This window comes from Odocoileus virginianus, chromosome 7 (assembly GCF_023699985.2).
Source record: "Odocoileus virginianus isolate 20LAN1187 ecotype Illinois chromosome 7, Ovbor_1.2, whole genome shotgun sequence".
Classification (NCBI taxonomy): Eukaryota; Metazoa; Chordata; class Mammalia; order Artiodactyla; family Cervidae; genus Odocoileus; species Odocoileus virginianus.
In genome coordinates this window covers 77,273,700-77,300,393 of record NC_069680.1, presented here as the reverse complement: position 1 = coordinate 77,300,393, position 26,694 = coordinate 77,273,700, and the positions used below count along the sequence as shown (strand labels likewise).

The following is a 26,694-nucleotide window of genomic DNA, read 5'->3' as shown; positions in this document are numbered from 1 at the left end:
GATCTTCTTAAAAACAAACCTAAAATGCAGGATTTCAAAATATGTCTTAGTTTATCTCCTTTGTATTAGATCAACATCCAAAGTAAAGTACTCTTTGGGTTCTGATTGTGACATCTTACAAGTTAGCACTGCCCCTCATAATTGGTCTATTCTTAAATCTAACAAGTATCCCTTTTACATTTTTCTCTTAAATATAACTTGATAAATCTGCTGAATGGTAGGGCAGTAGGCTCAGAATCAAACATCTTACTCTGATCCAGCAAGAATCTACTTACTAGGATATTTGTGGCAATTCTGTCCAAACTGTTAATTTTTAGTTTGCTCAATATTAACGTAAGTTTACATTTACCTGTTCATAAAGACAATGGGAAGGTTGGCTGAAATTAGAAAATGTCCTATGTATAAGGGCTATTTACAAAGTGAAACAAAGTTAACCTGGTAAGATATTTTTCCTACATGGTAGTTGTTTCCTATTCTTTTCTGACTATTGCCAAAAAATTCATTTCAGGAATTTCTCTAGAATATTGCCAGGGATCCATCTCAAACTTTATCATTGTATAGGTAACAGAATCTACTTTACAAAAAGAGAAAATTTCTATACGCCCATTTTTCTGGCCCTTTATCTGTCATTTAAGGATTTACCAAATATTATCAAAGAATTCCTGTTCTACAGGCAAATAGCAATTTTATGTGATGGGAAAGAAACATTAAATTTTAATTCATAACCCTCTTACTAGCTATGTAATGGGCAATTTACTTAAACCTTTAAACTTTTGTCCTTTATTACATGGAGATAAAATGTTTGAAAATTTGCTTTGAAGATTAGGGAAATATATGAAGGCAACTATTGTATTTCCATCTGAGAGTTATCCAAACAAAATTGCATCTATATTAATACCACTGCTGCTATAGTATTCTGCATAGAATTCATCTGAGCTTGGATACTTGAACTAATTTAAATAGCCTCATGTTTTCTCACTATCTTTTCTCCTATTATGATTTTAACTATCTCCAGTCAAAGTTTAGTCCTTTCTCTCCTAAAGACTGCTCTGCCTAGAAGTGACTACATAGCCTCAGAAAGGAATGTGTATATTTATATTCCTCTCTTCTCTTATTATTACTTATTTTCAAGAGACTTACCTTTTTCTGTTTACTGTCTTGCTCCAGACAGAATTAACAAAATCATTTTGCCTCTTTTAACATTGTTAAAAAACTTTAATTTCATGCTGTGCTCTTTTTTTTCCAGTTACCACTACTGATGGTCTATGCCCTTTCTCGCGGGATTCTCCCCTAATTTTTCCTTAGCTACTCTTTAAAATACCCTTAGTCTTCTGTGGTGCAGCCTCACTGACATCTTTGCCACTTTGAGATCTCTCCACCTGTTCATATTTAGTTAGCTGAAAGTAGAGTAAGAAACTCATTTTTCCCTCTTCCTCCTTTTATTTCCCCCTTTCTCTTCTTCCCTCCCCTACTTTCTTCTTAGCTTCTCATTCCTCTTGTTACGAAATTTCAAAGCCTGTTTAGCAAGATCCTGGTTTTTTTTCTTACGTTAAAAAAAGCGATGTCTCTGTGTGTGCGCACACCTGTGTCCTTTTCACACACGTTTGTCTCATTTACTCCCAAGACGTAAACTTCCAGAGAAGGGAAAGCCAAGAAGACCTCTATTAATATATTCCTCTGTATGAACAAACGCTCATCACATGTCAAAAAATAAATGCATCAGGCTGCTCTCTAGAGAAAGGTTTTCAACCGAGTCGTATATTGTAATGGAGCTGATGTTCTTTCATCAGTAAGTTGTGCCCAAGAAATTTACTTCCTTCCAATCCTTCCAAGCAGTTCAAGCAAACCAATTTAGAAGAGAACACGACGAAACCAACTGACCGACTAAAATCTTTTCCTGAAGCACCGGAGGGGGGCACAATTAGGAAGCCACGTGTGGCCGCGCTGGGTGGGTGAGGCGCCCATCTCCTGGGAGCCCACCTGGGGAGAACGCTGGGCTGCTCCACAGCTGGGCGCTCTGGCCACCCACCCCAGCCCGCCTCCGCCCCCACGCCAGGCGCAGCCGGCGGAGCGCCGCGAGCACGCGGGCATCGAGCGCCGCGCCAGCGGGGCAATTGGGCATGCTCAGAAGGCTGGCAGGCTTGGGTCTCACCCAGCCGGCTTGTGCATTACACCAGCGCGCCGCCCGGGGAGGAGGAGGAGGACCGGGCTGGGGCAGGAAGGGGCGGAGGAGCGGCCAGCAGTAGCCACGACCGCCACCACCAGGCAGAGGAAGAGTTAGTGAGGAGGAAAACCTCCCACGGGAAGCGCCTGGCGTCTGCCTGTGGAAAAAGAGACTAGGAGATAAAGGAGGGGGCGGGAAGAAGACGGAGGCTGCGGGGAAAGAAGTGAAGCGGGAGCTAGAGGGAGAGAGGACGTGAACTGAAAGGGCTAGGGCGCGCAGGGAGCCCCCGGCGCCGGGAGCGCCGCCGCTCGGGCAGGTGCCGCGGCCGCTGCCCGGAGGCGGCATGTGACGCGCGGCCGCAGCTGCCCGCGGGCAGAGCGCTCTCGGACCCCGGAGCGCACACCGCGGGGCAAGTCGGTGCCATCTCGAATCCCCACGCTCCTCGTCAGCTCGCCGGGGCGGCGGGGGCGCTCCTGGAAAGACGAGTGATGAACTGAAGGGCGGCTCCGGGCTTGGGCGCGCAGTCCGCGGACACTCTCGTCCTGAACGCTGAGCGGGAGGCGAGCAGCGCACGGGCGGACCGGGCGCCTCCCGCGCATCGGGGGGTCGCGGACGACCGGTGCGGGACGGCCACCTGGAGTGCAGCGGCCAGGTAAGGACGGCCTCCGCCGGCCCGGCGCTGGGCAAAGCGGGCGGCGGCAGCGGCTGACCTGGTTTCATGCCTTATCGCGTTGCAAAACAAGGAAAAAGTTTTCTGCGCGGATAGGAAATGTCCTTTCTTTGGGGAGTTTAAAGAGGGTACTGGGGCGGGAGGAGACAGTTGGCCTGTCGATTTGGGGGTGAGGGCTTGAACCTGGAGAGCGCGGAATGTGGCGCGGAGTTGGGAGTTCTAGGACCGACGGTGGGGAACGCCGGGGTGACACCACGTGCGGGGAGAGCGACTGGAATAATAGGAGTGGTGGCCGGGGAAGAACCTGGGATGTCCGCCCCCACCCCGGCTCTCCTTCGCTTGGATTCTCTGTCCGCCGAATGCGGAATCCGAGGCACGGTGTGTCCGACAAGAGGAGCTTCTTGGCTTCGGTATGTCTGTGTGTGCCCCTCTATTTGATTTCCTAACGCTTTAAGAAGGCTAAAGCAGACACCTGCCACCCTCGCAGTGGAGCCGCTAGTTGAGATTGCATTTCGCTGGGGGCGAAGAGGCAGATGTGGCACTTAGCTTAACACCTGGGCGAAGGTGCAGAGCCCGGCTGCGAGTCTTTACAGATCCAGGGAGAGCCTGCGCTCGCGCTGCGCGGGCCGCTGAATTGCACCGGATCTACTCTCTGGAACCCTCCCCCAGGGCAGCCTCCTTACAGCTGGGTTAATTTCTGTGTGATTTTTAAGCGGTGGGGGCTGGAGGAGGGTTGATTTTAAGCAGCAGAATTCACTTGTCTACTTCGCGCTTGTGCGTGTTGGAATTGTGATCCTATTCGGCGTGTGTGCGACTCTCCTGGCACGCGGATTCGAAGTGGGAGAGGAAACAGAGGTCTGGGAATTGCGTCCATATGGACAGATTTCAAAACGCAAACATTCGTTTGTCTGTAAGTGCTATTTGAACCTGTCCGATGGCTGTAAGGATGTGCTTTCCTCCCGGTGTCCGTGTTTGCTCTCCTTAGGAGGTAAATGTATTTATCTAATCGTTTATGTTAAGGACACCGATTATTTCACTGTCTGCTTTGCACAGACCTTTCATTTCTCTCTCGGCCTCAGAATGCCAGCAAGCCAGCAATCCTCCATGTGGGGTCTTTCGGGGTCACGATTTGAAAAATAATCTGTGTGAAAAGTATATCTAGTTATGTAGTCCCAGATGATTTTATGTGATGAGCTCATTATATTGCATGAAGCATCCATCACTATTTTCTATGTTTAAAACAATGCCCCTCTATTTACTTATGAGGCCATGTATAAAAACATACACTCAGAATGAGGAGGGCTGACCCTGGAACAAATCCATGAATATAGACAGGTTTGTGGTAGCAGCTTATTAATTAAAACAAAAGAAAACCCTGTGGTCTTTTTGTTCCAAATGTGGTGGGATAGACATGGCGATGGGTGCACCCTCTTGTTATGGGAGCTGGTATTGCGGAGTATACATAGAACATGCCTGCCTCTCCAGCCTGCATTCAACATGCCACAGCAATGTGGTCTTGATCATATATTCCTAGCACTGAATAGCCTATCTTTTTATTTTGTTTACAATGGTTTGTCACAATTAGCTTAATATGTAATTAGCTGTTGAGCTAGAAAGCACAATAATTCTGAAATGTGTTTCCATATGGAAATATAACTTGAGCTTAAATTACTAATTTAAAATTAATTAATTGCAGGTCTGATTTAGACTTTTTCTGTAGGCTTGGGAGGATGCTATAAGATTGAATTTAATCTGAAAATAGTAGTATTGAAGTACTTATTTTTAGATAGAAACCAATATTTATTTCAGGATACTTGACATTTTAAAAAATATATTGGAGAAAAAGATTTTGAGAAGGATTTTTGATAATGTGTACTTTCACATGGAAAATTATGAGAAAAGTGTAACTTGGGAAAAAGGAAAGCATGTTTATGGAATTGGTTAAGATTTAAAGAATGACTGAGAGTGTTACAATAATGAGTAGTTCTGCATTAAACCTACATTTAAACTTACTTAGGAAACTTTTTAAGCTTAGAGAAATGAGTGCATATATATTATTTTATTTTTCCTCTTGGGACAAAAGGTAAATGTATAACTTCAAAATTTTTATTTCTGAAGAGTATTTAGGCATACTTAAAAGTTCTTTAGGGTGTACTCTTTCATTTATCTTCCTTATAAAGACAACTGATTTATTTCCTTAAAAAAAGAAATTTTGTTTGTTATTTTAAGCTACAGTGTGTGAAAACATGAACTTCTTTGCATGATATTTTAGCTTTCAATCGCAGACAACCTGTTGAACATGAGCCTGGAAAAAAAAAATACAAAATTCGCAGAACTAGAATTTCTTGAATCCATACCAGGAAACTGATTAAACAGAAAATTAAACCATCTGATTAAAAGCCAAGTTGCCTTATGTATTTGGACTTAAGAAAGTAATAGTTTTGTTCAAGTTTTTACCTAGTATTTCCTCTATTATTCCCCAAGCCAACATAGTGTTCTTGCCTAATAAAGTTGTTAACATTGGCAAAATTAGTTGCTTACCCATAAATGGCCTGGATGTTGTCAGTGTAACTATTAAGAAACTGGGTCTTGTTTGCAGTGCAGGGAAGTTTATGCTGAGAACAGCTGTGGTGTGGTGGCGCTTCAGATAGGAGATGAATGAACTGTGACTCTCACAAAGTATAAACCTCTGATCAGGATGCAGAGTGATGCGCCTGTCCTTCACTTATGAGACCTAATTTGATATCGTAATGTATTGTGACTAATAGCATTATCCTCCCATTGTGGTTCTGAAGTATCAGTGAGTGACTGGAAATGTTTTACACAATAAGTTGGTGAATTTAAAACATCTGTCTTACAGAAGAATATCAAAAAGGCAAATGTGGCTTCAATAAAAAAAAATCAAATCCCTCCACAACTTTAAAAAATTAATCAGGATAATCAAACGTGTCTCACGCTTAGTCCTCAAATGCAGTGCTTTTCAGGTGTGATGGCCGTGAAATGTTCCACAGATTTTTCATCTGTCAGTCTCATTTAGTCCAGTGGAATCCCTATCCTGGTTATTAGTCTTAACAGCACTTTGGGTTACAATTTCACCCTGAATGGAAAGTTTTAACTTTAGAGGGAAAATGTGAAGAGATCATTGAAGGAATTTTACAGGAGGCAAAGCTAGTCAAACTAGAAATTAATTTCAGTTTCTTGAATTGGACGGTCTGTATCTTCTCCATTAAGGAAGTGTTCCTTGTTCCTGTCAAAATCAAAGTAGCCTCTTTGAATCCTATATCAGCCATCACTTCTTCCTCCATGGGCCCTTCACAGAAAGGTTGTGCAGGTGAAAAGGGGACTCTTTTCTGTTGTCAACTCAGCATCTGGAGGGCCCTGAAAGTTAAATATCCTGGGCAGTACAGATCTGCATTTGCACTGTCCTCAAACAAAGAAATAAAGACAGTTTTGTTGCTGTGAAGCTTTTGCAAATGTTGAATCACAGTGGGCCTTACAGGAAAAGCGTGTTCCTTTTCCAGAGCATGTCTTTCCCAGGGCACAGGTGGAGATGATCAGGTAGTAGTTGTGGAGTGGCTTTGTGGTTGAAAGACATGATGCCTGTGCACGTGCTTTTTGATCAGTCTCTAAAGCACTATGAAATGCAGCGCATGTTTTGAATGCATACCTTCCTTAATATTCCTTGGCCTGGAGCCCAGAGAGCCAGTGTGTAGGTGGCCCCCTGGCTCAGTAGTTGGCTGCTGTGTGTTCCTTTTTGTCCAGAAGTTTGGGTGGCTTGCAGGCTCTCCCCTTCGGGCTGGCTGTTTTTATTCTCCCACCTGTTGGAACTTCCTGCTCACAGACTTCTGAAGGCCAAGTTCTCTGGCTGGCATGCACCTTCTCAGACTTCCTCTGCAGCTTGCCACATGGACACAGGACCCAGGATCTACTGGCGATGATAGCAAGCCGCAGGAGGAATATTTGAGCCACTGCCATCCTCTTACCAGTTGTGCCAGCTCATCCTGAAGCCAGCCAGAATGAACATTTTGAGGAGAAACAATGGTGGAAGAAACCTGTGGTAGCTGGCAGACAGACTGTGGGCTTTGAGTTCTTGTCTTCCCCAGCCCTGCTCTGCAGAGACTTGGGGTCTGGCCCTCCAGATTCATTAACCAGTACAGCCCACAGAAGAGGGAAGTCTGAGATGGGTTTACCTACCGTGACCCTAGTGAACTCTGCAGATTCCCATGCCTAGCCAGCTTCAGTTTGTGCATCTTTTGTATTTGCCATGTCACAGGACTGAACTTCTCCCTTGTATTCGGTTTGCCTTTGTAGGACTGAAGTCATCTTGGAAAGATTAGCATGACCTTGACAATTAGTCTCCCTCTTTCCAAGAACTTCTGCCCAGAAGCAGCTGTCCAGGCCTTCTCCCGCCAGTCTCCGCTGCAGCCCTAAAGTGGAAAAAGTGGACAGACCCTGGGCCTGAGGCACGGCCGCCCTTGTGACTGTGTGTCATTTCTGCCTGGAGATCTGTGCTGCCAAGCTCCACTTGACGGATCTCCTTGTGTGTCATTGTTGGCAGGATCAAATCTCTGTTCTCCATACTCCTCCTGGCCACTGTAATTTGAGTTGTTGACTCTCATTACAGAATTAATCCTTCATTAGGTCATTTGTTCTAGCCTAGCCCGGGCTTACTTCCTGTCCCCAGTGTTCCCTTGAAATCCGGCACACCAGCTGAGGCATGACATATCCTACCTTCAGTCACCTCTATTGCAGGAAGTGCAGTTTGTCTAGACATCCTGGGTTGAGCAGGATATCCTCCAGTAACTACTGTTCAGGTCAAATTCAGGTGAGGCTAAACCAGAGTGAAATATTACCAGCCGGTTTCAGAGAGGAGGTGGCTGCCCGGTGTCTCTTGCAAAGACTGTGCATTTATGGTTATGAGGTGCTTTATTGTTCTCCTAAGGAAGCCGCCTAATTGATCATAGGTAAATATGGCCTTGCCATTAGATTCACTCAAAAATAGCCTGTCAGTAAGCTCTGGGAAAAGGGATCTGTTGACAGCCTTTGTCAGTATCTTTGTATGTATTACTGTGGAGCAGATTACCTCATTAGAATTGGCTCTGGGACCCAGTCTGGAGAGAAATCTAGTTCTTGCTTATATAGGTACCACTTCTTGCCCACTGCCATTTGAAGTTTCATCCAGCCACCTTTCACCTTCAATGTACCCCAATCTAGTGGTATTGTGTAGACTCCAAGAATCCATATAAATTTCAAGTGTCACTAGATTCTGTGTATCTGTATATCTATCTTTATCTCTGTATTTCTAAATATCTCTATATTTCTGCATCTCTGTATCTATATACAGTCATTTTGAGGATTACTGAGCCCAGTAGCTTTTGGTGATTTTCAACTTTTTTTGAGCTCAGCTGTCATGCACAGATGACAGTCTAAAAGCACAACTGTCATGCAGAGATCCCTCAAATCAATTGCACCAGAAAGAAATTCTCATGCATGCTTGCATGCTTAGTCACTCAGTCATATCCAACTCTTTGCCACCCTATCCACTGTAGCCCACCAGGCTTCTCGGTCCATGGAATTCTCCAGGCAAGAACACTGGAGTGGGTTGCCATTTCCTCCTCCAGGGAATCTTCCCAACCCAGGGATTGAACCCATGTCTCCTGCGTCTCCTTCATTGGCAGGCAGGTTCTTTACCTCTGAAGCCACTGGGGAAGTCCTTCTTATCCATGATATGGAAGCAGAGAGTCTTCTGTGTTCCTTGCCTGTGATTTCTCACATGCATGATGATACACGCCACATGTCTTACCTGGTGGGAAGGGAGCCCTGCAGGGAAACTGGCATTGCCACAAGGTTCCTTTACCTGGGGTCCTCCCATCTTCCCTCTTAGCCCCAAAACCCTTCTCCTCACACAGGAAGCAACCAGCCTTTTTCAGCTTTCTTTGGGTGTGGCTATTTTTCTGCTTTCCCTGGGATAAATTATTTTCAATCCCTCAATTCATTTAATAATAAGAAACTAAAAACTTATCTGAGCAACTGGAGGTCACATATCTTTGCTCTGAGTTCTAGTTTTCTCAGTATTTTTAAATATTAAAGTTGACAGTCAAGGGTAACCCAAGTAGTATTTATGATTCTCTCTGAGAAAGTTAAGTTTATGAGAGTGTTTAACAAGTACATTTCAATAGTTACCTGCTTGAATAGAATGCGTCTGTCTGTCTGTCTGTCTCTATCAGTCATCTGTCTACCTATCTAGCTACCGTCTCTTTTTTTCATTTACACGCAGGGGTGCATGTTCCTGTGGTAAGTTCCCTGTCAGTGTTCTCTAACATAGTGGGTATGGTGGACATTGTTTTTCTGGAAGCTCAGGAGGGTAAGTCAGGGGCTCTGCCTTCCGGGAGCACGTGATCACGATGAGGTGAGAGCAGCTCAAGAAATCTCAGAGCTGGAAGGTGATGTTCGACATTGTATTCATTCCCTAGGGCTTTAAACAGCAAAAATGTACTGTCTCATAATTCTAGAGACCAGGAGTCTGAAATCAAGGTTTTGGCAAACACACTCCTCTGACGTCCCCAGGGGAGAACCTGTACTCGCTTCCTGCAGCTTCAGGTATCTGTCCACATCCCCTGACTTGTGAGCCTTTAGTCTCTGCCCTGGAGTCAGACTGTCTCCTCTCTTCCAGTCCAAGTTTCTCCTCCTCTGTGTGTCCATCTTATAAGGATACGTATGATTGCATTCAGGGCTCACTCAGAAACTCCAAGACAAGCTCCTCCTTTCGAGAGCCTTCGCTTTACCACACCTTTACCATATTAGGCCATATTCACAGATTTGGGGGATTAGGATGTGGGCAGACATATCTTTTGGGAGACTGTCATTTGGCTCACAACAGAAGTCATCAGTGAAGAGCATTCTACTTTATGACTCCCCACTGGTGATCATCCAACTGTGTAGTTTGTACAGTTTGAGAAATTAACACTCGTAATGCACTTCATTCCATTTTCGGAGAGCAGGGAGAGGCAGAACCTCCTTTGAACTGAGCCAGAAATCCAATTCCTCCTCACTGTGCTTGTTGGCCTTCCTAACCATCCTGAGAGTTATGATGAGAATACCTCTGATCTTTCTTCCATAAGAAAATCTTTAAACTTCAGTGGCTTAAAGTTAAGTCAACCTAGTTTTTTGTACCCCTTCTAAATTTTCATGTTCATCCCTAACCTTTTCATTTATACTTGATGAGTAGCATCCACATGTCTTTAATTTTTACCAACTTCTGACTCTTTTTGTTCTGTGACTTCCATCTTCACCAGATTCACAGAAATCACTTGGCCAAAAATGACCTGTCCCCTGTTAGTCATAAAAACAAGAGGCCCTTTTCTGGGCATCCGCTTTAATCTCTTAGCAACACCTTCAACCTCCCTTAATTTTCAAAGCGTTGCACTTCTCTGATTCTCTTCCCCTCTGGTTCCTCTTTATCCTCCAAGTCTTCCTGCCTTGACTCCTGAGCAGCATGAGGTTCTCAAAGACTTTCTCCTCGGTTGGCTGGCCTGCCTTTCCTGCTCCCCTTTCCTTTTGTGACTCCATTTATTGTCAAGATTTCCAGTACTCTTCAATGTGGATCATCCATATCATCTCCAAGCCCAGTGTGGCTCCTGGAAGGGGCATTTCCATGAGCCTGTTGGACAGTGACCTTCATCTCTTCCCTCCTCACCACAGTCCTTTGAGGTTTCCCCTTTCTGTGCATAGCATCAGCATCCTGTGGCTCCAAATTTTCTGAGTAATCTTGATTTACTCTCTCCCTTCACTTATATACCAAATTGTAATATTTCAACCAAATAATAGCTCAGCCTCTTGGCTTCTTTCCTTTCCTACTACCTACCTACTTAATTCATGGCTTTTCCAACTTTTATGTGCAATCAGATCACGTAGGCATCTTGTGAAAAGGCAGACTCTGATTCAGGAAGTCTGGCGTGAGGGCCAAGAGTCTACTTTTCTAACAACCCCAGGTAATGCAGGTGCAATCAGACCTTTATAACTTTCTGTTAGAGTCTCTGGGTTTTCCAGGTGATTTTATTGACTATAATAGTCTTCAAATACACTTTAGAGATTACTTTCATTGAAGACCAAATCTGATCATTTTTTTCTCCTATCCTCAGAAAACTTCCCTGATATCCTTTATGCTGTCTATGGAATAGCAATGAAATCAGCATCCAGCTAGCATTCCATATGGTCCATGGTTTGGATTTACATTAAATTCAGTCTCAAGTCTCAAGGTTACCTTGACTTTACCCACACTACTTGCTGTTGTGAATACCCTCTGCCATTTTCATGACTTTCTTATGTTCTCATGCTACTTGGAATGCCCTTTCTTCCACATCCTCATGGGTCCACATTTTAGCAGTTTGTCAAGGACAAAGTGCTAGAAGTGACACTTTTCACTATGAATTCATCTTTTAGTGCTTTATCAGACTCTCAGTTTTACCACTGATCACATTCACTTATTTGTGTGTGATAGCTTACAATGTGTCGGATTCGTGATCTCCCAAGAAGAGTTAGCTTTGGAACCAGAGATCAGACTTGATCACTCAAGAGCTTTTGTGTAGCAGAGTTTTATTAAAGTGAAATAGGGACAGAGAAAGCTTCTGACATAGACTTCAGAAGAGGGATGGAGAGTGACCCTCACTAGTCTTTAGCAAGGGAATTATATACTTTTTAAATTAGTTATTACAATGAATCAAAAGAATGTCTCAAGTTTGTAAAGATATTACTAGACCCACTCCCATAACATACATTCTAAAATAACAGGATTAGTCAGGAGGTTTTCAAGGAGAACTGTCCTCAAGCAGGATACATTGTTGTTATATAATCCTTAGTACAGAGTTAGAACTGAGTTGTTTGTTGTAATCATCAGTTCAGGGCTTAAAGAAAAAAGTTTTATGTGACTAAGACTAAGGAATGTAGAGAGGGGGAAAAAAAAGATTGATTGATTTTCATTGCATACAAATCCATCCACTTAAAGTGGCCCAGCAATATAGAAAAATGTTTGCTTTGAATTTCTGATTAGTTAAGCATGTCTGTATTCAGCACTTTCTCTGCCCCTAGAATTGCAGTAGACACTTTGGATTTGTAAGAGTAACAGAAATACTGCCCCAGAAGACACAAGTTATGCCTGTGCCTTCAGGCTAATGTCAATCAGTGGGCTGATGGAGGCATTTGTGGTGGTGGTTTAGTCGCTAAGTTGTGTCTAATTCTTGTGACCCCATGGACTATAGCCCACCAGGCTCCTCTGTCCATGGGATTTCCAAGGCAAGAGTACTAGAGTGGGTTGCCATTTCCTTCTCCAGGGGCTCTTCTGATCTAGGGATGGAACCCCCATCTCTTGCATTGGAACGCGGGATGTTTATTGCTGAGCCACCAGGAAAGCCCAGTGGAGGTGTAGGGGTCACTCATTTTTGATGCTAGATTAAAATCCTCATGTTTGAAGACAGGCATTCTCAGATTTTATATTGAATTTTAAGCTTTTATATTGAAATTTAAGCTTTTGCATTATTTAGATACATAAAGGACAGGTGTCTAATTTTGAATTCTGAAGACATTTTTATTGGTCTAACGCACACGTGTGTATGTGTCTTTGTTTTTGTATCATAAGTGAATGTAAGTTTGGAATGAAAAACAGAAAACCATTAAAGATTTAACAAAATCTTGTATTATTTAATAAAACCACCATCTAGGGAGAATTAGACTGAACACCAACAGGGAGAATTATGGAGAAAAAGTATATGGTCTATGTCTTAGAATGCCAATAAGTAAAGACATAGTGTAACACATCTGTTGAAAAAGAAATTTCTTTAGAAGTTTTAATCGATATTCCCCTAAGAATTTTGGAGAGAGAAATCTTAATAATGATGAATGTTATTGCTACCCTATTTGTCACTTAAAAAAGTCAGTTTGTGGTAGAATTCTGGAAGGTGATTTCCCTGAATAGTGGGAAGGCAGGTGTATGTTCAGGAAATCTAGAGTTGTCAACAGAGCTGGTTGTGTTTTATGAAGACATACTTAAAAGTCGAGTGCCAGACAGTAAGGGGAGAAAACTCTGAACCTATGTGAGATTCCTGCAGTCTGAATCAATGAAATTATATAAAGAAGATTTCTACATCTTATCAAGTGATTTACCCAAGGCCACAAAATTAATATGCTTGGATCTTTTGACTCTGTGTCTGGTTTTCTCTATCCTTTCATGTTAAGTCCTTCCCAGGAATCAACTCACCTCTTCTCACTTGACAGCCCCTCTCTGTGATTTCAGCTGTACTTAGATCTTCAAGTGTCAGTAGATGCATTCTGTAGAACAAAACTTTTCCCTTGGGTGCTAGGTTTCCATGCCGGCATCCTGCTGGATATTTCCATAAAGAATACCAATCAGGTACCTGTAATGTTCCATTTGGACTTTGGAATCCATCATTTTTCTCCAAAATAGACCATTCCTCCTGTTTTTCCTAACTTAATCCATTGCATCACAGTCATCCTAGCGTGGACTTCCTAGTGGCTCAGTGGAAAAAAAAAAATTCTACCTGCCAATGCAGGAGACTCAGGAGATATGCCTTCAGTCCCTGTTTCAGAAAGATTCCCTGGAAGAGGAAATATCAACCCACTCCAGTATTCTTGTCTGGGAAAATCCCACGGACAGAGGAGCCTACTAGGCTACAGTCCATGGGGTCCCAAAGAGTTGGATGCGACTGAGCATGCACGCATCCTAGGAGCTCAAACTTGAACCATTTTGATTCTTTATTTCCTTATACACTCCCTAAATCTTAATGGATTATTCCTGAACTGTCTCATCAGGTCCTTCCTTCCTGCACCCACTTGCACTTCTTTGATATCGCTCTCTCCCACCACCCCCTTGCCCTGTCCCAGTGGCCTCTAATTTGTCTTTTTACTTTGTTTGCTTTTATCTATTCTACAGGGAGATCAAAGTCATTTATAGTTTGACTCTCTGTAACTTTCTATCCTGTCTTCCTTCCACCCTCTGCTGTGACTCTGTAGCCACACCAGCCTGCTTGAGGATCCTGGAATATGCCCGTTTTCCTGCCTCTAGGTTTCCATGGAGACCTTCCATCTTTCTTAAAATGCGCTAGTCTAGGTTTGGCTATAGTGGTCCTGTAGATATGAGGAGGCCTGCCTGCCTTCTCCAAAACAATTCATCTTTTCATTCCCTCTGCACCTGGAGTGTATTATTTTCCTGTATATTATAACATTTGCCATACTTGTTTGTACTAGAGTAAATTATGCAAATATCAGAATTTTCCTTTAGATTTTGAGCTTCTCTTCAGGAGTCACCCATTATTTATTTCTCTGTCCCCCAGGACTTACACGTTGTAAAATGGGGATGAGCAGCTTACCAAATTGAGTGATGGTTTAGATCTCTGTCAGGGCAGAGATGTTTATGTTGTGTTTTATTCATGATATATTCCAAAGGCCTAAAACAGTGCTTGGCAATACTGTTCTTGTATGTGTTGTGAGTTCCTTCCTTTGGGTTGTGGGGGAAGAGAGAAATCTGAGGTTTAGAAGTTTTCAGTGTATTTTGATAATGACAGATTCGTTTACATGTTAATAAACAATGAGAAGGTCTTGATGAATATGCTACAGAATGTAATAGAATTATCCCAAGTCGGACTCAGAGTTTCACTTGCTTGAAGGGTTGTCTGCAAGGATAGAATGGTTACACTGGTGACCCTAACATGTTGAGAGGCATGGTCCTTTCAGGTAACATTTAACAAATTAGGACTGTCTAGTTCTAGTTCACTGTCTAGTTCAAGTGGCCAGGACTTTTGAAGGAGTCATTTTTGGTTGATCGCTGGCTGCTATAGGTAGCCAGGTCTCCTGAGGGCTTTTTGTAATCACTGGAAAGATTTCCATCACAGGGACTTATGGTGATATTTCTACCATTGTGGTCCAGGATCATTTGACCAAAATCACCTGGTTTAGTTGTTAAACTGTAGTCTTGGGGATTGAAACCAGATCAGCTGAATCATAATGGAGGTAGGGTCTGTCCATTCTGCATTTTAAATAAATAACCTTGAATGAAACTTCTGCCTGCTAAATATTAAAATCTACTAATTGGAGAGAGAGAGTGATAGAATATTTTGATTGAAAGATTGAATGAGATAGAGAAACACTTTGTATTTTTTAAAAAAGTACATTAATAGCGTGAATTGGCAAGGGGTACATTGTCTTAGGCTGTTCTCTGTTAAGATGAGCCATTCAATTTAGGGTACTTCTTAGACTTTGAAGAAGGGTGGAGTCTTCTTTTCCATTGGAATTTAAATACAATTGAGGAAGGACTAAGATCTCAGGTGTAGAATTAAGGTGAAACTAAGGGCTTCCCAGATGGCACAGTGGTGGTGGAGAATCTGCCTGCCAATGCAGGAGACACAGGAGACCCTGGTTTGATCCCTGGGTCAGGAAGACCCCATGGAGCAAACATGGCAACCCACTCCAGTGTTCTTGCCTGGAGAATCCTGTGGACAAAGGAGGCTGGCGGGCTGCAGTCCATGGGGTCCCAGAGACAGATGCAGCCGAGCGCACATTTCCATCAAATGTGCTCCTCTATAGCTAAATTTATAACCTTTTTTTTTTCAATATGGATAACAGTGTTTACAGGGTGATATGAAAGCAGAAATTATCTCAACTACATCTAGTCCTCAACAGTTTTTCAGTGTTATATCATGAAGCTGTATCAGAAGCTGACCCCATTTTTGCCTGTGTACAGTGCTATGTTTAGGAATTAACTTCCTGAGCAAGTACGTCACATATATCATTGATACAAACAATAGGATGTCAAGAAAGGGAGGACAAAATAGCCTATAACTGCTGCATATGTGCATAGTAGTTTAATTATTATGAATGTTCTTAGAAATGGACGTAGATTAGTTTTGTTCACCAATTAAAGGGAATTTTACATTAGAATTCCAAACATGGGTACATTTAAAAAAGCATATACAATAGCACTTAATACTTTTACATAAATTTAAGTTATATTAATTTTAGAGAGTTAGACAAAATTATCAATCTCCCTATTCCTTAGAACTTTAGAAGTTCCTCTGGTAGGTGATCCAACAGTCTGGTCTATTTTCAGCTTTGAAAATAATAATTTACGTTCAATTTGTGTAAAAGTATTAGGTTGGTGAAAAAATAATTTCAGTTTTGTATTGTTGAAATGTGCCCTTTGATATGGAATGCATTCTTAAATAAACGTGATTATGTTATAAAAAATTTACTAAGTTGCTGAATTGTTTCAGTTACTGATGTAGATGCTAGGGATAATTAGATGAATAGTCATTCTGCTTTCATGGAACTTATATCTTTGTGAATTCAGTTCAGTTCAATCGCTCAGTCATGTCCGACTCTTTGCGACCCCATGAATTGCATCACGTCAGGCCTCCCTGTCCATCACAAACTCCCGGAGTTTACTCAGGCTCATGCCCGTTGAGTCAGTGATGCCATCCAGCCATCTCATCCTCTGTCGTCCCCTTCTCCTCCTGCCCCCAATCCCTCCCAGCATCAGGGTCTTTTCCAATGAGTCAACTCTTCTCATGAGGTGGCTAAAACATTGGAGTTTCAGCTTCAGCATCAGTCCTTATTAAGCATCCATAAAACATAGTGTTCCTAGGGGTTTCTAAACAAGCCTGTTTCTACTTAGTGTCGAGAAGAGAGGAGATGGGGGTATGAGAATAGTATAACCAGTTAGAAGTGTTATCTTCCTAGACTTGGCTTTCCCCTCATGGGGAAACATGGGACTTAGATTACATTTTTCTCGGCAAAATGTTGACACTTTCCTAGAAAAAGTAGAGTGCCAATACTCATTTTTGCCACTAGATGGCAGACATCTGCACTTGTGGGTCCAATGAGTGAGTCAAGTTTTGAAAAACTAAAATGAGGTTCAAAATGATTCATTTGATATGAAAAATAATTATAGTCTCACATGAATGAAAGGTAGTGGTGACTGTTATGCTACATGGATACAATACTTTATGACCATTTTAAAACTCCCTAGCATCTACTTTTCAGGGTGGGTATCCACGCTGTTTCTTTTCAAATGCAGGACAACGCATTTTTTAAACCTGTTTTGAAAGTCACATATGTTACTGAAGTTATGATATAACAGACTTTTTAGTATACTTTTACCAGTGTTCTTTTTGTACAAAAAAGTTAAAATAGTCTTTGAAACTGAGGCATAGATGAATACACTTGGTGGATCTAGGGGAGTATGTTACTTTTACAGATGTAACATGAGAAACCAGTGTTTCATTTTCTTGTGAGAGAAGAAACAAAGATACTAAATACTCTGCCTGCCTACTTCATTTGATCTACCATTGGTTACAAGAGTCCAAAGAAAATAAAATGAGAATAGAGGTTATATCTGGCAAATCACACTTATAAACCAAGACTAGCATCACTGTTACAGAACTGAAAGCTGGCCCAAATCCTGCTGATTAGCAGGCTACTTGTATCCCCCTTTTAGCAAGGAGATCACTAACCAAAGCATGAATCAAAGCATGTCTTTTGGAAGACTGAAGTTGCCATATAATGTGTTTTTGAAGTCCAAACCAGACTAAGCTATAAAAAATAGTGCCTACTGACTCTTTAAATTTCTGAAGAACCCATACCAACTGTGTTCATGTCTGACTAAGTCATGTCTGACATTTTGCAGCCTCGTGGACTGTACCATGCCAGGCTCCTCTGTCTTCCACCATTTCCTGGAGTTTCCTCAGGGCTCAATTCATATCCATTGACTCGGTGATACCAACTGAAGATACTGTCTTTGACTTTCAAAGACAGCATTGTTTTGAGGAAGCTAGGTTCAGAAGGGTTTATACAAATTTGCAGCCAAGTCTTGAACCCTAAATATGTGTCTATAGTCTACAAAGATTTTCGCTTATAAAACAGAATTTTCTGAGCCAAGTTGTTCTTGGGATTCAAAGGGTGAAGAAGCCAGATCTTTTTGGAGGGGTACCAGGAACTTGGTTTAAAGGATTTCACTTAAGAGATCTTACTTTAAAGGACCAGTAAAGTTTAAATAGATAGAGATGTAAGGTAAGCTATTTAGGCAAAACTTACATGTGAAAAACCCCTGCTGTGGTTTGGTCTATACCATGCGCTCTCCATCTCAGAGTCTTTGCACTTACTGTTCTATTTGGAACATTCTTTATCCAGAAATCTATACAGCTTGCTTCTGTGCCTAAGATCTCTCCCCAAATGTCACCTTATCAGGTCAGCATTTTGTGATCACGTCCCATGAAACAGCATGCACCCCTTCTATCAATCATCATCTCCCTAATCTGTTGTCCTTCTCCTGGAGATTTATTACCACTAATAAAATACACATTTTGTTTTTTGTTTATGGTCTGTTTATATTCTCTCCAGCATGAGCTCTCTGAGACAGAGGAATTAACCTTTTATTTTAATTGTTAAATGTCTAGTTCCTCTAACACTGCCTGACCCACAGTAGGCCTCTATCAAACACTAACTGAATAAAGGAAAATGCAATGCCAGTTTTTATTATTGCGGAAAGGAAAACTCACGAACCTAACCCATGTTGTCCTTTGAACCAGGGCCTTTTCTTTTGAACACTCATGTTGAAATAATCACTGATAGCATCATTTATAGTGAATTACAGGTGACAGATAATAAACTAGCACATTCAGTCAAATTGAGTAGGTCTAGCTTTCTTTTCAATAATGATGTTTTACCCTGTTTTTCTTTTATTTTTTTATTTATTTTTTTTCATTTATTTTTATTAGTTGGAGGCTAATTACTTTACAATATTGTAATGGTTTTTGTCATACATTGATTATTACAATTAGATAAGAGGGAAGCAACTTGCTACCTTCTCATTCTTTTCAATCCTATTTTTGTAAATGCCCACTTACTTAATTATGAACATATGTTTTTAAAAAGGGAGTAAAGAAATTCTTAGGGTTGTAAAATGGAAGAAAAAGACAGAGGAGGGATTATCTGAATTTGGGATTCTATATCATACTTTGGGAAATCAACAATTGAGAGCCTGCTGTGTGCCACTATGCAAAACATGATCCACAGCAAAGGGATGTTGGTCCAGGATGCTCTGGGTATGTCATAATACACTTGGTCTTCTGTTACTTTGCTAATGTAACTTAGAGTGGTGCAGTTATACTGAGTCTGTTTAAATGGTGTCCTCTTAGGGGCTTCCCCGGTGGCTCAGTGGTAAAGAATCTGCCAGCACTGCAGGAACCACAGGAAATGAGGGTTCCATCTTTGGGTCGGGAAGGTCCCCTGGAGGAGGGCATGGCAACCCACTCCAGCATTCTTGCCTGGAGGATCCCGTGGGCAGAGGAGCCTGGCAGGCTTCAGCCTATAGGGTGGCAAAGAATTGGACATGCCTGAAGTGACTTAGCACACACGCAACCTGTTCTGTTAGATTTTTTCACAATAAATTCTAGGCTTGAAATATTGCTAAACACACTTGAAGGTAATGTTTTCTGTCTTTCCATCCGTCACACATTTACTGAGCGCTGCTAATGCCAAGATGCTGTTCCATGCTGGAGATAGAGTGATGCAGAAAGAAGACAGGGTCTTGTCCTCATGGAGTTTGAGATTTGAGTGGATCAACTAATTTCTCTTTCTGTTAAGAAGTAGCTTTAAAAAGTAATATAGTTATCCGTTTCACCCAGCTCAGGTTGGGTACATGAGACAAGTGCTCGGGCCTGGTGCACTGGGAAGACCCAGAGGGATCGGGTGGAGAGGGAGGTGGGAGGGGGGACCGGGATGGGGAATACATGTAAATCCATGGCTAATTCATTTCAATGTATAACAAAAACTACTGTAATGATGTAAAGTAATTAGCCTCCAACTAATAAAAATTTTTAAAAAAATAAATAAATAAATCAGATCTTGGCAGCTGATGAAAAAAAAAAGTAATATAGTAATATTACTTAATACATTAACATAGTGTAGCAGACCATCTGACTTGAAGAATGCTGATGTGGACATAATCATGAGAAGATCAACATCCCTAGTGCTGTAATTTGTGCTCCAATAATGGTTGGATAGAAGACACTTCCTGGAGACATGATTTCTCTGGAACCTGAAAAAAGTGACGGTGTTAGCTGCTCAGTCGTGTCTGACTCTCTGCATCACCAAATCACACACACACACCTAAGTTTAGGAACTATTTTGACTTCAGTTGGGCCTGAGTTTTTCCCATCTCAGATCTTGAAATCATATGTGTATGTGAAAACCTTTGGCAGTCTGGGCTCTGAATCAGAAAACAATATTTGTGCCGGTGTGACTTCAAAGGAGATATTTGAAAAGTTCAGAAGATATCTTACTGGGATCACATGGAAGTTAGTGGTCTAGTGGAATTTGGGATAATCATGAGCTTGATTCATTGATCTCTCAAAAGATGATGATGTCCTTGAAGTTGATATCAGGGAGTTCACTGAAAAGAGAATGTCTTTTGTTTAAAATCAGTGATTTAGATAATAGGGCAGTTTTGATTTGAGGGTGTCTACTTGTTCTTTTCTAACTTTTAAAGAACCTTCTGGTATATGGTATTAGGTGTCTGATATTATCCTTAAAAATGGTTTTCCGTCACAAAATGCCCCCACGCTCCCAAAGTTTCTAAGGCCCTTCTCAGTTTTTACCAATTTACATTCTAAATTTTTCCAACCATTATTTATTCTTTTACCTTTTATTTTAATCCAGTGTTTCTCAATTGGATTTTCCTCATTAATGCTACCCTTAGGAGCCTTTTAGATATTTTTTTTTCCCCTAATAATCTCTCTACCCCATGAATTTTTTTTTAAATGGGGAAAGAACAACTTTTTTGGACTCCTTTTGGAAAAAGGAGGACTTCTTTTTTCAATTAATTAATTAAAAAAAAATCATTTGACCATGCTCTGAGGCATATGGGATCCTAACTCCCTGACCGGGGATGGAATCCATGCCCCTTACATTGGAAGCATGGTGTCTTAACCACTGGACCTCCAGGAAAGTCCAACCCCATGAAGTTTTAATACCATATATTTATAGCATATTTGTTTATAAAATATGACCATTTAGAGAGTCAGAAACTATTGCAGTCTCTAAGACTTTCTGCCCTCTAAGAATTTTCACCCCATTTGGGGTAATGTCACTGCCATGGAATGCATACTTTAATCATTTATGTCAGGGTGATATGAAGGCAGGAGTGACTCCATCCACCTCGCACTCACAGTTCCCCAGTCCCCAGCTTGGCCCTCTTCCTAGAAGTTCTGCAGTGTTGACGCGATTTGCTCATTAAGCCTGCAGCATCCCTCCTCACCCGCTTCCTCCATCGCCATCTCTTTCTTGAATCCCCTGGTCCTGTAGGACTGGTACCTGAGTGGGCTCACCTTCAGTCCCTTAAGAAGGATTTCCATTTAAATGTCTGTAGGGTTGCCTTAATACTTGGTTTCTGAGCAGTAGAAAAGATCAGTATACTTTTTTTCTTAGGCAAAATGAGAAACTCTAAGAATGATTCCCTTGATCTTCCTGCTACTCCTGCATTTTTCAGCTCCTTTGGCTCAGGGAGCCCTAAACTGGCTGTGTTCTGCCTGGCAGACCTGCCTGTTCTCAGCACCCGAGGGCAGTTGAGATAAAGGCCTGCCCAGATACGTCCATTCTGTTGGTGTTTTTAATATGACTTATACAGTACTTGGGGGCTTCCCAGGTGGGGCGCTAGTGGCAAAGAATCTGTCTGCCAACACAGGAGATGTGGGTTTGATCCCTGTGTCAGGAAGATCCCCTGGAGTAGGAAATGGCAACCCACTCCAGTATTCTTGCCTGGGAAATCCCATGGACAGAGAAGCCTGGTGGATTACAGTCTGTGGGGTCGCAAAGAGTCCAGACACAACTGAGTGACCGGACACTAACAACAACATCCCGCATTTAGAAAGTCACATAGTTCCCAAGGCTGTGATAAAATGATAGCATCCTCAGGTGCCCACCACTCCCAGATCCCCACTCATGAGAGGCAACCATTTTTATCTCTTTAGACTCTTTTTTTGTTTCTGTTACTTACTTTATATATTTCTAAATAACAGTCTCTGACAGCTATGTCTTGCTTTTTGACTTGCTTTAAGGATTTACTTCTTACTACAGAAAATGAAGTTGTAGCCCTGTTGTAAATCTCTTTTCTTTTACTCCCAAGAGAACCATTAAAATTTTTGTCAAATCAATATTCATTGTAAGCAAGTTATTTAAACATTTTTTTTGATGTGGGCCATTTAAAAAGTGCTTATTATATATGTTACAATATTGCTTCTGTTTTATGTTTTGATTTTTTGGCCACAAAGCCTGTGGGATCTTAGTTCCCCAACCAGGGGTCAAACCTGCACCTCCTGAATTGGGAGGTGAAGTCTTCACCACCAGACCACCAGGAAGGTCCCAATAAGCATGTTTGACTGTATGTTTTACTCAATATAGAACATTTACAGAACTACATCTTCTTTTTGTATTATTTTTTGGCTTTGTTAGAATTAATACTGTCTCATAGTCTCCCTTTCTTCCCTGCCTCTCTCTCTCCCTTCCTATCTTTCATCTCTTCTGGAGTCTTTGGGCCTTTTGCTTCAGTTAGGACTGGATGCTCTCTGGACCTTCCAGATAGCTTTCCTCTAGCACTTTTCCCTCAGTATACCCATCCCCAGATTGTCTCTTTTCTTCAAAGATCTTCAGTCTTATTTTCTGCAGAGTGAGGGCGATAATGACTATCCCGGCTCTTGCTAGTTCTCAGGAGCATTAAATGAGCATATATGTAAATAGTAGTAGAACCGGCACACAGTACACACCCCCAAAATCTTAAATAACAACTTATCGCTACTGTGTATACTGATCTTATGGTTATTTTTCCATTATTACCTTACCTGTCTCAGTGGGACCTTTCTGTGGGACAATATGAGTCGAACGGGAGCTCACTGTAGAGTAACTGAGAGCCCTGCAGACTGGTAATGTCATCAGGCAAGCCCGCCGAGTCAGCAGAGGATGAGATGGTTGGATGGCATCACCGACTCACTGGACCCGAGTTTGGGCAAGCTCCTGGAGCGAGCGGAGCCTCGGGTGCTGCAGTCCGTTGTGTTGCAGAGAGTTGGACACGACTGAACCGCAGCAAACACATGCTCAGTTGCTCGTTCATGTCCAACTCTTTGCAGCCTGTCAGACTGTAGCCTGCCAGGCTCCTCTGTTTGTCAGATTTTTTTTTTTCAGGCAAGAATAATGGAGTGGGGTGCCATTTTCTCCTCCAGGAGATCTTCCCAATCCAGGGATCAAACCCACATCCCTTGTGTCTGCTGCATTGGCAGGTGGATTCTTTACAACTGGATCACCTGAGATGCCCATGATACCATCGTACTTATTAGAATTACTGTTAATGGTCAACATACTGTGGACTTCTCTCAAGGGTCAGTCAGAGCAGATATCACCTGAAGGAGAGAGGGATAGTGCTTTTTAGTGTGACTGAGGGTTGTTGGTTCCCCCTTGATGCTGCACTCTGACCCTAACAAGACAAGACCATTTTCTGTGAATGTGGGAACTGAACTCTAATCTGAATTTAAGATGTGTACTGACGTCTTTTAGGAATGTTTTACATTTTATGAACTTCAATCAGCTACAATATTATTTGAATAAAACTGTGAGGCATGAAAGAGTGAGTGTCTAGGTTGGAATAGAGAACTCTCTTGTCCAGGATATATAGCTAATTAGTTAAATGGAAAGGCTCAAAATCAAGTATTAATGTATTTAGATGTTACTTTGCTGTTAGTGTGGCTTTGGGATGTTGAGGGTACACGTACACACATATAAACATATTTTTAAAAATGAGCCAAATGCCAATTTGTCTTCCATTGTTGTTATCTCCTTTACCAATGTTTGTTTGGGTGGTTTTAAATTCTATTGATGATGCCAGAATAATATAAACCAGAGGGGTAGGTGTTTGTTGAAAAAGACGGGGTGTTTGACAAAAAGAATTTGAATTTTAGACTCTCCTAAGTGCTTGCCACTAGCAGAGGTGCCACGGTAGTTTTATGAGCAGTCCCCATGTTGCCCCTGGAAGAGGTGGTGTCTGTCATTGAACACCTAAATATGTCCGAATCCCGGGGCACAGACACAACTCATCTCTGCGGTGCTGTTTCAACTACTCCTTTGCTGGCTTTCTATTCACAATTGATTTTGTATTGAACCACATGCTTTGATGACAGTTAAATTCTTGTCCTTGACATAATAAGAATACCTCTGTAGTGAATCACACAAGTGGCTTACCTTGTTTAAAAGAGGTTAATCCCTCCCTCACTTGGACTTCCATAAACCTAAGCAGTTGGAATATTCATTTAGGTGTCATCTACCTAAGGCAGGTATTTACAGCCCTTGGTGTTACTTGGAACAAACCATGTTCCATCCTGTTCCACTGGCCTGTGCTATGTGACATTACACAAACACCAGCCTCTATGTTTGCTCCACAGCACATAGTGAAAAATTTGGAACAGAACAAAATAGTTGAGATCACATAACAGGCATTTTGAGAAGATGGACTAGCACAGACGGTGTGCCTAATTTCATCTATTTCCTTAAAGTCTGTCCAGCTGAGATTAAAGAGGATTAATTGAATGTATAGAGTATAAGTTGAAAGTGTGTTTATTTCATTAATATGATCAATTTCTTTGGAGCTCCTGCCCTTCATGAACAATGGCTCATAGTGTGAATACAGGTAGGTTGTAGGAAACCACAGTTTGAGCCTTTCTGGACAATGATTCACTGGCCATATAAATATTAATATCTACAAAATATTGTGTACTTACTTAGTGTTGGAACAGTGCTAAATACTTCATTTGTAATGCATCACTTAATTCTTGAAATGATATACAAGATAGGTACCATCTCTGTTTATTAGATGGATATAAGCCACAAATAGGTTAAATGACTTGTCCAAATCAGGTTTCAGACAAACAAGTGTTTGACTCTGGTTCTGGTTAAAGATGTTTGCAATCTCTGAACTAAAAAAAAAAAAAAAAAAAAAAAATGGATTTTATAGTCTGATCAGAGAAAAATTATCTTTTTATAGAAGATACTTTTTATATCCCTTTCTATGTGTCATAGTAACAGCTTGTTAAATTAAAAAGAAAATTAAGGAAAGAATAAAAATATGAAAAGTAGGAAAATTAAAGTAACTGGAGGAAAAAATAAGGTTGTAAACAGTTAACAGACCCAAATTTGGATAAGGAAAAATTTAATGTATCTAAAAGTATGATTCTTTAGCTGCATTGCTGTGACATACCTGTGATAATAAATTTTCATTACCAATGAAGAATGAAGCTAGAACAAGAAAGACTAGTAATTACAGCAGCTAGAGAGGGGGAAAAAAATTAGCTAGAGTTATAACTAGGTTCCAATAACATGTCATTTTATTCATCTAAGGATCATCCAGGGCTCTGAGTATAATGTTCTGTATGCAACTTGGAAACTGATTCAGTGATCTTATGTAAATCATGCATAATTGATATAAAAGATGACAAGTAGAAATACTAAATTTCTATATTTGGTATAGATTTTCCAAGTAGATGAAAATTAAGGGAAAAGAGCAGACTGTTCAAACATGAACATGTGCTAGTAGGATATTGCCATTGTGCCTAGCTTCCTTGATGATGAAGCTGTTGAGAGAAATAAAGACTCTTCAGGAACAGAATTAAGTACTGTGGGAAAACCACATTTGATCTGAATTTCAAAATCTGGTGTGTATGTTTATTTTTGGCCCCATGGCATGTAGGACCTTAGTTCTCTGGTCAGAGATCAAACTGTCACCCCCCACCTACCCCTACCTTACCCTGCCACCCAGGCTACCAGGGAAGTCCCTCGGAATCCGTTGTAAAGAAATAAAATCATAGAGACCATACTTCATATGGTCATGGGTCTTCAGTGAGCCTCGGTTATTTTTTTTTATCAAGTGTTAGTTTAGTTATGTAGAATAATTTATCTGATTCCATCACTGATTTTCCTCTGAAGTGTAGACTCAAATGGCAGCATATTATCCATAGAGAGACTAACCATTGACATGTGTGGTAAAGTAGAGATTTTCCCTATAGAACAATACTGTCTAGGATGAGGAGTAAAACCTCTGACAGGCATTTCATTCACGTTCTAATGAATCTCATTGTTTTAAAGGATAACTATTCAACAGTGTGAACTAGAATGAAATATTCTGGTATCTTTTTTCCAATGAAAACATATCTGCCTACACTAAAGACTGTGAGTTATCAGTAGTAGTGTGACTGTGTTCTCTCTTTGCTGCCAATTAATAGTTTTCTTCTTTTCAGAAAATGATTTTATGGAGTGTTAATTTGTAAGTCAAGGGAAGAGGGGGAAAGTTAAAAAGTAAAAGATTTAACAAAGATTATACTCTGATATTTCAGCCCCATTTTATAGTTGGTAGGTTATGAGACTTCCAGAAGGGTATATCTTTAACCCTTCTCATCAATGGATATGGTTTGGCAGCCCAGACCAGTTAGCTGCCTCAACTTTCCCTTTGGAAATGAGGATGCATAGTTAGGGAAGATGAAGAACTGGGTCATGCCATTATTGATGAGAATGAAGTAACAAGCAAAGGAAGGAAAGTGGTTGCCAGAATTGCTTCTCAAATTCATGGATACAGGGTACTGAACAAGGAGATAAATTATTACTTTTTGAGAGTTTGGAGTTCATTTGTAGGATTAAAAAAGGCTTGAAAAAGATAGAAACCCATGGTATTAGAGGCTACCTGCCAACAGATTGACTCGGTGATTTTGCAATCACCCATAACATCTGCTTCTGAGTTCAGGGAAAGAAGATGCATGTTAAC

At 41.3% G+C, this 26,694-nt stretch overlaps 1 protein-coding gene across 7 annotated transcripts in view; it reads left to right on the top strand.

The window, feature by feature from the left end:
• Positions 1–1,971: 1,971 nt before the first annotated feature.
• The window catches only part of CHRM3 (cholinergic receptor muscarinic 3), a 540,213-nt gene continuing 515,490 nt past the window's right edge, over positions 1,972–26,694 (top strand). For 2 of the 7 annotated variants that reach the window (XM_070471018.1, XM_070471017.1), the window contains exon 1: positions 1,977–2,816. The gene's annotated coding sequence lies outside the window, so the exon portion shown is untranslated. Of the gene's footprint in view, positions 2,817–3,087; positions 3,245–3,506; positions 3,823–26,694 lie in introns of those variants that run through there. The other 5 variants (XM_070471022.1, XM_070471023.1, XM_070471020.1 and 2 more) reach the window with 5 other exon arrangements.